The sequence below is a fragment of the Olea europaea genome, chromosome 2 (assembly GCF_002742605.1).
Source record: "Olea europaea var. sylvestris chromosome 2, O_europaea_v1, whole genome shotgun sequence".
Lineage (NCBI taxonomy): Eukaryota > Viridiplantae > Streptophyta > Magnoliopsida > Lamiales > Oleaceae > Olea > Olea europaea.
The window spans coordinates 7,239,859-7,251,996 of record NC_036238.1 but is presented as its reverse complement, the minus strand read 5'-3'; positions in this window follow the sequence as shown (position 1 = coordinate 7,251,996).

Below are 12,138 nucleotides of genomic sequence, written 5' to 3'. Positions count from 1 at the left end.
AGAAGAAGTTTATGTCGAGCAACCCGAAGGATTTGAAATCAAAGGACAAGAAGGAAAAGTCTATCGTTTATACAAGGCACTTTATGGTTTAAAGCAAGCGCCGCGAGCATGGAATATCAAAATCAATAGCTATTTCATCCAAAATGGATTCAATCGAAGCACAAGTGAATCATCTCTATATGTCAACAATCTTGGAAGAGACTTTCTTGTAGTATGTCTTTATGTGGATGATCTTCTATACTTTGGTACAAGTAAAAGCATGGTGGAAGAATTCAAGAAAAAGATGATGAGAGACTTTGAGATGAGTGACTTGGGTCAAATGAAATACTTTCTTGGCATCCAAGTCAAACAAAGCCCGGGAAGAATTTTTTTATCTCAAGAGAAGTATATTGATGATCTTCTAGAAAAATTCAGCATGAACCAGTGCAAGCCAGTCTCTACTCCAATGGGGCCGAATGAAAAATTCCAAGTCAATGATGATGCTGAAAAAGTAGATGCTACAGTCTACCGAAAGTTAATTGGTTCACTCATCTACCTCAACACAAGGCCGGATATCACTCAATCAGTGAGTTTACTTTCCAGGTTCATGAATGAACCAAGCAAGAATCACTTTACGGCGGCAAAAAGAATTTTGAGATACCTTAAAGGTACAAAAAATCAAGGCATTGAGTTCAAAAAGGAAAATAACTTCAACCTTGTTGGCTACACTGACAGTGATTGGGCAGGCTCACTTGTTGACCGCAAAAGTACATCGGGCTACATCTTTTGTCTTGGAACAAATATTATTTCATGGAGTTCGAGGAAGCAAAGGTCTATAGCACTATCTTCTGCAGAAGCGGAATACATTGCAGCTGCGGATGCCGCTTGTGAAGCAGTTTGGCTTAGAAGAATTCTAAAAGACTTGATGTTTGAACAACAAGAGCCAACAACAATACATTGCGACAATATGTCAGCAATTGCTATGACAAAAAATCCAGTTTTTCATGCCAGATCGAAGCATATTGAACTACGTCATCACTTCATTCGAGAAGAAATTTGCATGGAATTTATCAACACAAATGATCAGCCAGCAGACATTTTAACAAAGGCAGTCACATTTGACAAGTTCGACAAGATCAAGGAAAAACTCAAGATTACAAATTAAGAGGGGGTGTTAAATGTGGCATTAATTTGTAATCTTAGGAAATAAATAAGGTTACATGCACTTGAAGAAAATGTATCATGAAAATACATGATGCACTTGAAGAAAATGTATCAGGAAAATACATGATGCAAATTCATGAATTATTAGGTGTCCATTTATATTCCCATATCTCTAGAGTTATCCATGTGGTCCTATAAATAGAGGTCATTCTTGTAGTCTCATTGTAAGAAAAAAAAAAAAAAAGAAAACATTATTGAGTGTGCTGTAGCAACTCAAAAACTATCAATAAAAATTCAAGTTTTTCTTCAACACTTCGTTTCCGCACTAACAAAATCCTCCTGCACATTAGTTAAAATTCTTGGATATTTTAAGGGGAAAAAAAGAAAGAAAGAGAATAACGCCTTAACATTGTGTAATGTGATATTTTGCATGAGATATGATTTGGAAGGATATAACACAGAAATTGTGTTATCAAATAACAAACAGTTGTCTTGGCTTAATCTGAATGATATTGTTAATTTTTTATTGATGAGCTTTTGTAGACATTCCTATTATTGAGATCTCTAGCATTCTGTTGTACCTATAAAAGTCTCGCTTGCAAGTTGCTACTCATTTCAGGAGTTAGAACTTAACTGTTAAGTAACTGAGTGTGTGTGCATAGATGTAGGCTTAGCCTAGGTCCTAAAAAACAAATGGGTTAAGCAATATTTAGGTGATCAAAATGTACTTTGATTTCTGTATAAGTATATTATGTTAAATTGTTATGTTTATCTCTGCATGAAGCACTGACTTTTTTCTTTGAATTGTGACATTGTTGAAGGCAAACCATTTGCACAAATTTTATTCTGTCAAGTTTTTAGATGGTATACAATCTCATTTGGTATTTTTCTCAATTTATAGTTCTTTCTAATTGATGAATAAAACAAGAATTGTGTTTTCTTTTTTGCTTGAAACTTCTCTTAACATTTCTAATAAGAGAATTGCGGAGCCTCTAGAATGTATATCGATAAAAGTAGTCTGAGTCATTAGCTTTATGGTCAATTCATTTATATACTGATGTTAAGGAATCCTTTTCATTGAAACAAAGCAAAAGACTACTTCAAGAGAGCTATGGAGCTGAAAGATGCATAGGCCATGATTAAATACGCAAACCTCTTACGGTAGGTGAAGATGGATCTTTGGGCTGTTGAGGAAACCTAGTTGGACACTATTGAATAATGAAGTTTTCATGTGCTGAAACATTTAGTGCAATGGCAAAATTTTTGAGTAGGCTAATGATGTTCTTAGAATTATTTAGATGCACTCTACATTTTGACATATTTTATTAAATTGTACTCAATATTTTTGTCTACTGAAACTACGAAAAATATGATTATATATGTATTAATGTATATAATTTTGTTCTTTAATTATTATAGCTTTGATGGTAATCACATCGATAAACGATTTTAAAAAGTAAACTGAATGCTTTAATGTATACTTTTTTACAGCGTGCATATGTATGCTTCTATGGCATGCTTGTATGCCATAAAAGAAGGTGAGTATTTTTGGTGTACAATAGCACGCTATAAAAAGTGAATTAACGATGCCCATTTCATTTTTTACGGCATTCATTGTATGCCATAAAAGAATATGTGTATTTACAGCATTTTATATGACATCCACCTGTATGCTGTAAAGAACTTTTTATGGCGTGCAATGCAAGTCAAAAAATACAAACTTTGTTGTAGTGTTGGCTATTAGCGGTTAAAAATGGGACATAATCTAAATAAAAAGCACAAACATAGCCCCTAAAAAAGGGGAAAATCTGAATCCCTTGTTGCCTTGACAACACAACAATGCTGCAGATTTTGGTGATTGTTATCATCACTATTCATCCATGCACGAAGTGTGTGCTCGACAATGAAAGTCTCACAAGCTTTTGCAAATAATATTGGAGTATCTGCACTAATCTCATAATTATAATCTTATTAGCTCAATTTTAGCCTCTGTTTGACAACCATTATAATGACAAATTTGGGTAAAATGTATTTTGGAATAGTAGTTCTTGGGAGAATGTGTGATTAAAAAAGAAGGAAAACTTTTTGATTTACATATAATTTATTTTATTGAAGAATGTGTGGTTGAAAAGAAGAGAGACAAAAATGTATCAAAATTTTGAAGGGAATCACACAGGATTACGCCCATCACAATCTCTTAATGGTAATGTATGTTAAATGAATTTTTTCCTAAAAGGATTATTGATTAAAAAAAATAATCATCATAATTTTTCTCCTAAAATATATAAAGTAATAGAGAAATGTCATCGCGTAACTAACACTGAGTTGCCAAAGAAAATAAGGGAATTAATAAACCACTATTTTTTAGAGTGAATCTTATCCATTAAAAGTACTCAGGTTGACAAACATTGAAGATTTGTTGATTTCTAGTAGGACTTGGAAGACTGAGAAACTCTCAAATTTTAATTTATAAACAGCAAAGTAAAAATGACGAGCTACAAAAGGTTTGAATAGGAAAAGCAAAAGTAGGAAAATAACTAAACATGCAATGGATATAATTTTCCTTGTGTAACTTAAAGTGCACGAAATAATAAAAGAGATAGAACTAAGAAAATAAATAAATAAATAGTTGAAGTCTAGTTTCACAATTCTCCGCAAACTCAGTATTTGCATTCTTATTTCTTGTCATAATTCCAATGATCATTATAGCCATTTGAAAAATATGACCCGTATTTTCATTCTAAACCCCACATCATGTGTACATATGTGGAAAGTCGAAATTATACAAAAATACCAGATTTTCTTACATTGAGTAGTGCTCAATACACGACAATAATTAAATTGAATCCAAGGTTATTACTTGTAATAGTAACAAAACAAGACGCTAAATCAACTATAATTGATATTCTAGTTTGCAACCTAAATTTTTGTTAAATAATGTGGTAAACTATTGATGTAATATTACAGCGTTATACAATCGATAATACATTAAATCCTTTCATGATTACATAATTTTTTATGAAGATGTATTCATCATAATGGAGCTAAAACTTTGATAAATTATCCAGACTAATTGGATTTTGTATAAATTTCCACTTTCTCTATGCGCTAGAAATAGATAAGAGGTTACCAGACTAATACATATGTATGCACATGCTTTGCACATTGCATTAGGGTTTTTTGGCATTTTCTCTCTTAGTAAATTCTCGTCTCTCTATAATTTTTCCTTTTCAAGTTCAGGGCAATTTTTATTTCTGGTAATTTATGAAATTAGAGTCCTAATAATGAAATATTTTTTCTTGGTTTATTTAAGCCATTTAAAGAATTTTCCAGGAGAATCCTCAAACCCTAGCCTGAAGTTTCTTTGTTGATTTCTATCACTTCTCTTTTTCAGAAGTCATTAGCTGGTTTGAATTTTATGTGATGATGTGAGGAAACTGATGCCGTTAATTTTATTCATAAAATCTTTGAGAAGTGATGCTTCTTGATTTGTGACGAAAAATCCTGCCATGGTAATGCTCGATATAAGCTCTGATGAGGAGGCTGATTTCGAGTGACCAGAAACGAAGGTTACCATGACTGGTTATTGAAGCTATTAGCCTAGGTAGAGGCAATTGCAGACGACTCTGATGACGCATTGATTGTGAGAGAGCCTATTCCAGACCCTGAACAATCAAACATACTGCCTTTGAAACCCACTACAATAGTTGAGGATTCCAACGATGATGATGTTGGCAGCTGAAGCAGATCATGAATTCTTCATCTGTTGGTAGTTGCGTGTCTTTTTATCATTCTATGAATTTAGTTTGTTTTCATAAATTTTTCGTGCAACTACACATTGAAATGAAAACGCGCGAGCAATCAGACTTTTGAAAGTCTCATCTTCGACTAATATTCATGGGCTTCTGGACGAAACAAGGAAATCAACCCTCACGTGCGAAATTATAGACCTTCTTTAACCTCAAATGATTCTGTCCGAAGATATGATCTTCAAAATAATCAGTCATCATTGGTACTGACATATTAGAGATCGCCTATTGCTACAACTGCAGCTTGGCATTCTAAAAGATTTCTTCTCCGCATTCTTCAAAGATTAAAACAAGCAAGCATGAGCTCGTGTTTATGAATAAATCGTGCAATTTAAGGTTATTTTGATGAACACTAATATATATAGACTTACACGGATATGTTACAGCAGTGGAGAAGATTGAATAAATGATTTTTTATTTGTCACGATGATAAAAGACACAGGATCAAGTGAAATTACATAGTTAAGTTCCATGTGAAGTAATTCAGTTTTCAAGACCAGAGAAACTCTAATAAATATTGCCTCTTTGCAATCTTAAATGGCTATTGTATAATATAGTAAGTTATTGATGTACTACCACAAAGCTATTATATAAGTACATTAAAATCCTTTTGTGATTACCTAATTTTACAAAATATGAAGCATTCACTATAATGGAGTTAAATGTTTGATGAAGTGGCCTGACTAATTTTATTTTGTATATATTAATGTCCTTGTACATATTGTATTGGCTAAATTGCCCATGCTTTGCACATTCCATGTTGAAGGCGCTTCCTCACATAGTTATATGCCTACACATCGTTCACAGATTTTATTTTGTTTATATATTTTTTTCATGCAACTACACATGTAATAGAAAACATGTTAAAACAAGCAACAATAAACTTGTGTACATGAACAATCGTGAAATTTGTACTTATTTTGGAGTGAGAAAAAATAAACACTAATATATAAAGACCTATACTGATGCATAACACAAAAGGAGTATCAATAGACATGGCCCCTTATATTCCAAAATTTTTAAATGTGAACCAAAATTCTTGGAGTGAGAGATGGACGAAATGGATTTATTTAAGGAGTTATCAAGAGGTGGGCCAGAAACTCAGGGTGTAAAATTTCCTTTTTTGGGCAAACATTTAAGTTCATTTTTTGGAAATTCTTATTTTCTTAGGGATGTTAAAAGGAATTCTTTGAATTATAATTTTATATTAAATTTTTATTTAAAGCTCTCATTGATATGGGATTTACTGGGAGATATTGTAATACATTAGTTTAATTAAAAGAAAAGTAAAAAAAAAAAATAGGGAGGCAGTAGATTAATTTATATCAATCCACCCAAGTTCAAAATCTATCCAATTACACACACAACACACCAAGAAGAGGAGAGCAGGGAAAAAAGGAAGAGAAAAGAGGGAAAAAAGGAAAGGAAGGAAAAAAAGAAAAAGAAAAGGGAAGTAAACCTATATTGTTAGAAAATAAGTGCTTCCTACTAGTAAGCTTGAATTCTTCAATTTAAAGGTAAGTAAAAATTTACTTATTATGTAGTTATGGTTAATTTTATAGTTTTTAAATTGTTAGTTTAAATTCAATTTTATTGAAAGGGAACTATTGAATTAAGTAGAATGAGCTACATAATTAAGTTAAATGAAAGAAAAATTAGCTTAAATGATTAAAGGAACTTTAGAAGTCGCTTAAACGTGAAATGATTAAGGTTGGGTATCGCTTATTTAAATAGTTTTGGGACTTTTTGAGTTTTGTGTGTACAGATGAGAGCATGTTGGATCTAGTTGCATGTTTGATTGGGTTTTAGTGTTGATTTTATGATCTTTTAATTTGATGGATTTTAGAAATTGAATTTGCAGCATGGATATGATTCGGAGTTTTACTGACTTCAATTTCATTTATCAGTTTTTAGTTTTAATCTCAAATATCTTTGAGGGGAATTAGGGTTTGAGTTTCACTTCAATTGATTTGCATAGATCCGCTGGAAATAATGATTATTTGTGAAGTGGTGATTATTTTAGAGATTGTTAATTTTAATTTGTTTTAAAATTTTCATCTTCGACCTGAGATTTCGGGAATAATAAGAATTTACTACTCATTGAAGTAAAAAGTAATAAATGTATTTTGGGTTAAAATGTTAAAGTTTTTTAATTGGAGGCGAAAACTTTGAAAAATAGTGGTTTGCTTCCCAAATGACAATGTAAAGTGATTTGTCTGTGTTGCTTAAATATTCCATGATCCCTAATAAAAGTTCATTTATTTTCTGTTATCGGGTATCAGAATCTATATTTTATTTATTTTCCTTGAAAGAGTTCCATTTATTTTTTTATCTTGTCAAACTGTACTTTTTTTTTAATATTTATATTTCCATCATCAAGGACTATGATGCGCCTTAACTCTAAGATGTGTCTGGGTTTGTGCTTATGCTGTGGGGAACCTATTGAAGACGACAGAAACAATGTACATGCTTAGGATTTTATAATAATTAATATAACTTTCTTTGAATCATTTTCTAACTATTTCATTCTTTGGCATTGCTGATTTTCTCCTAGCTGGGATTTGGGGTTATCAAACTTTACTAAAGGTACTTTTTTCCCGAAAAGAAAATAAATTTGATTTTCTTTCTTGTTTTTGTAAGAAAATAATCTACATTGGCACATATTTTGTAATCAATTATCCTTTATTGAGTTGAAAAAGGGAAGAATCTAAAAGAAATCTTGTTATCAAAACTGCTTTTGGCAGAGAATTGAAGAAAATGGTTTCTTCTTGTGACTTTCAGAACAAAAGAATCGAAAGGAAAATGGCCCTAGAATTCTTCAAGAGAGAAGCCAATTTATTTATTGTGGAGGGAAGATTTTGTTTCAATTCAACTGATTAAGTTCTTCATTCGCAAAATATAATGGAAATTAGAAGTCCACATAATGAGATTGTTGGAAGAATTTCATTGGTTGGTATGGGTGGTGTAGTAAATTTAACTTCCATTATTTGAAAGGTATAGATGACATGTATTTCAATAGTTTTCAACATGCAAACTATAGAATGTTTGAAAAAAAAATCGGAACTATTTGTGTTTGTTTGGCATGAGTAACTTCGGTATGACTATAATTTTTCTTGAATTTATAAATTCATTACTTTAGCTATCGTCCTGAGTCGATGGGACCATGAAAGCATGTGGAAACTCTGAGAACACATCAAGGAATCACTCTTGGAAGTCAATAAGAAAAGTATAATGGTTATAATGACTAGACGATTTTTTTTCTCTGCAATAGTGATCAATCCAGTGTTTAACACCATGGTCCATTTATTTGCAGGGGTAAAAGGTTGTACGGAAGCAATCATTCTGAAGATGAAAAATCATATTGAGTTAAGCTGGACAATCATGTTGTCTTAATGGCCCTGAAAATTACAGACTTAGGGCAAAAGAATGGTATAATTACCAATGCTTCATGTATGAGATTAATGTAAGTTGTGGATCTTCAGATTGGGAAATATTTTCAGATTGAATTTAAGTAAACGTTGTTGTTGTTGTGTGAATTGAGAAGAAAGAGACTTTCGGTTTTAATCAAACATAGTGACTTTTTGGTATCTAGATATGTTAAATCACTTTGTTGAGAATCTCAATTTATTTGGATGCATTCATAACTAGAAAGCTATGTGCTAAGCATTTTCTCATTGTTAAACAGGCACCAAAGCTTTTTTAATGGTATGAAGCTCTATTCTAGTTTGGATTTTGTACTGGCCTTTAAGAACAAACTTAATTATTTAGTTATAGTTGGTGGAGGTGCTGTTATGAGAAGATGGAAGAGAAGGTTGCTTTTGAGAGCATGGAATAAATGATTTCCCAAAGGCACAAGACTCGAGCAAATTATTATTATTATTATTATTTTTTTTTTTTTAATTAATCACAGTCCTCCACAAGGAAGCATATTGGAAGCAGTAAGTTCACCTTTATTTGAAAGGTATGGATCCCATGTATTTAAATGGTATGAAACATGGTGTTATAAATTCATTACTTTAAATATCGTTCAAAGCCCAAAAGACCAAGAGACCACATGGATGCTCCAAGAACTTATCCACAAATCGCCATCGACAGTCTGTAAGGAAAACTAAACAGTGGCCTATGTGGACTACGAAGTTATTATTTTCTTGCTATTTCTTTTGCATTATTGCAAAATTTATTGATTTTTTATTTTATTTTTATTTTTATTATTATTATTTTTTTCATTTGGCTTACTTTTTCAACAGGTGGTTCCAATGGGAGAAGACTACCAAGTTAAAATCCTACCATTTAGTGCATTTGGAGGAGCTTCAGATGAAATGGTAGAGTGCCAAAATTTTGGCTCCTATTCATATGAAATGGTTAAAAATGACAATACAGAGAAAGCATTAGTCTGTGACAGCTGGAGTCTTTAAACAGGATGCAGTCTTTGGGAGTTTCCACTTTTCACAGTGATCAACTGAAGATAGCCTGTAAAATTGACTCTATGCAACAAAGTATCAGGATTTCCTTCTCTAACAGAAATCAAGGTTGTACAAGAATCTTTTCAAGGTTGATTTTCAAATGACAACCCTGCTTGTTGCCAAAGCTCCTCACTCTATATTTAAACAAGAAGCTAGACGTGCAGTAGTCAAGCACCAATATACTAAGGGCGCAAATCAGTTCAAGGGCGCAAATCAGCTCAATGTTGAAGGTGGTTTTGTTGGTTCCGAAAGAAAAATCTTTTCTAGCTACTAAATTTGAGGATAGTGTCATTTGTATACACTTTTTTTTACACGAAATGCAACATATTTTTTTAATGTAAAAATCTTGTTACAAGTTCGAGTTGGGAATACCTGAATTTCCAAAAGAGAAGTCGTGTATGCCTGCGTGTGACATTGTGTTGTATATTTGTATTTTCAAGACTCAATTTTTCTTTCGATAGACATAGAATCAACCTTTTATATTCCTACATTTATGAGTTGACTAGTATCATCATATCTTTTTCTATGGAAATTCAATTAATATACTATTGACAAAAGAAACAATACGAAATAATATGGTAGTCTAAATATATAATTTACCAATTTGGTAGTCTAATTAAACCAATATACTATTGCCTAGTTAATTAATATGTTGTCACCAAGAAAGAACAAAAGGACATACTACTTTTGTTCAACAAGAAATATTACAACATTCTTTTGTTTTCTTATTTGTAGGTGCCGTACAAACAGTGTAAAGATCCGAGCATTTGCCTAAGTCATTCTTTTGTACATTGTGTCCACATTGAGAAAGACTGCGGATATCAAATTTTCTTCAAGAACTTCGAGACTCATGTGTTCAAATCCCAAAAATTGTCAATATTCACACATAGCAGAGTATGCAATTCACTAATATCATGTCATCATCTTCAAGATTCCAAACATGAACTTATGAATCACCCAGATATTATTTTATTGACTTAGAAATACAAACTAAAAACATGTCGCATATTAGATTGACCAAGAACAATCGAACAAATTATCCAAAAAATATGCACAGTCGAGCCACGTTATTTTAGAAAATCATGTGACTAGAAGCATTATCGTAACAGAGTTATCAAAATGAGTTTCCATAATTTTTACTGTTTGTGAAGACTTGTACGAATAATTTTTAAGTTTTCAAGTGCCCATAAGCACATAAGTTCCAAAGTAACATGTGTTTGGAAGAGACAAATTTCTTTTTTAACCAATTGACCATAGGATCTGTCTATACTTGATTATTTGAAAATTTCCTTTTGAATAAGTTAACAAAATCAAAAAGGCCTCCAAGAAAAATGCACTCTAGATAATAAAAAAGCATCCTAAATCGTAAATCCATTACTTTAGCTAGATCATCATTGAATTAGGTAAGGCTGAACAAAAAGTAAGAATGGTTATTGGCTTTGTGCAGGGATAGATCACCCATTGGTTATAATACCATCCTTGGAAGACAACTTCCACTTCAATCTATAAGTATTCAATGAAATTTCTGAACCTGAATAATCCAAGTAAAATCATGCTGAAGAAAGTTAGTGCAACATTACCATGCCAAAAGCAAGGCCTATCCTCAGGATTATTGAGTGAAGTTTAGGAACCTAAATATCAAGTATGGAAGGTGATTGCTGCAGTAAAAATGAGGCATGACACATGGGAAGGCATACAATGTTTTTGTAAAAGGAAGAATTGATCACCAAGGTTTTTTAAGCTCAGTTTTATCAAACCTACCGAGATCAACACTACAAAATAACAACCCAGTCTCCTTCTAATCCAGTTGCTTTTGTATTGCCCACATAGGACACAAAAGCGAGAGGTTATTGCAGCCACAGAGCAACAACAAAGTCAGAATAAAGAAATGGACAAAGGAGAAAATCAAAGGCATGTAATAGCACGAAGTAGAAGAAGAGCAACAGATTTTTCTCACGGCAATAACGTCCATTTCTCAAAGCAAGGATGCTTCCCATATATAAAAGTAGATTGGCTTCTAGGTTAAGTAATGGATTAGGCCCAAAAGGAGATAATAAATGACCAATAAGTGGGCAAAACACCAAAAGTCGTCCAAAGAGTTAAGAGTCAGGACACGAGCAGTTCTAATTTAATTAAGCTACTTCCAATGGTCCAAAATAGTTATAGGCTCGTGTCGTTCCGATTGAGGTGTCGATATTTCACTTCAATGTTATAGTTGATGCGACTAAATAACTGATGATTTATCATCATTGCATTGGAAGTTATTGGATATCAAAACCCAATGAATCTCAACCTTGATGCCCAATAAATCCGCAAGCAATCAGAACACACATACCTTAGAAATTAGTACTTGCATAATCAAGGTAACCAATAAAATCGAGTTTGCAGACCTTACCTCATGTTTCGGACTTGAAACACATACCATAATTACTCCATGTACTCACTAGGCTAAGGTAAAATAAGAACAGCCAAGTAGAAGTAGATTCCAATAACAAACAATCAAAAGCAAATAAACATGCAAATGAAGATATAACACATGGATCTTTTCAAAATGCCACATAGAATGACCAACACATGTGCAACAAATGCATAAATGACACCACGAAAAAGTCTCACTCCACTTATCCTATACATTAGGTATTACTTAATATCTCCTATCATTGCCCACCATGTTCACTAGACTGATCATTGAACTCATGTCTAACTGGTAAATCACAATATAT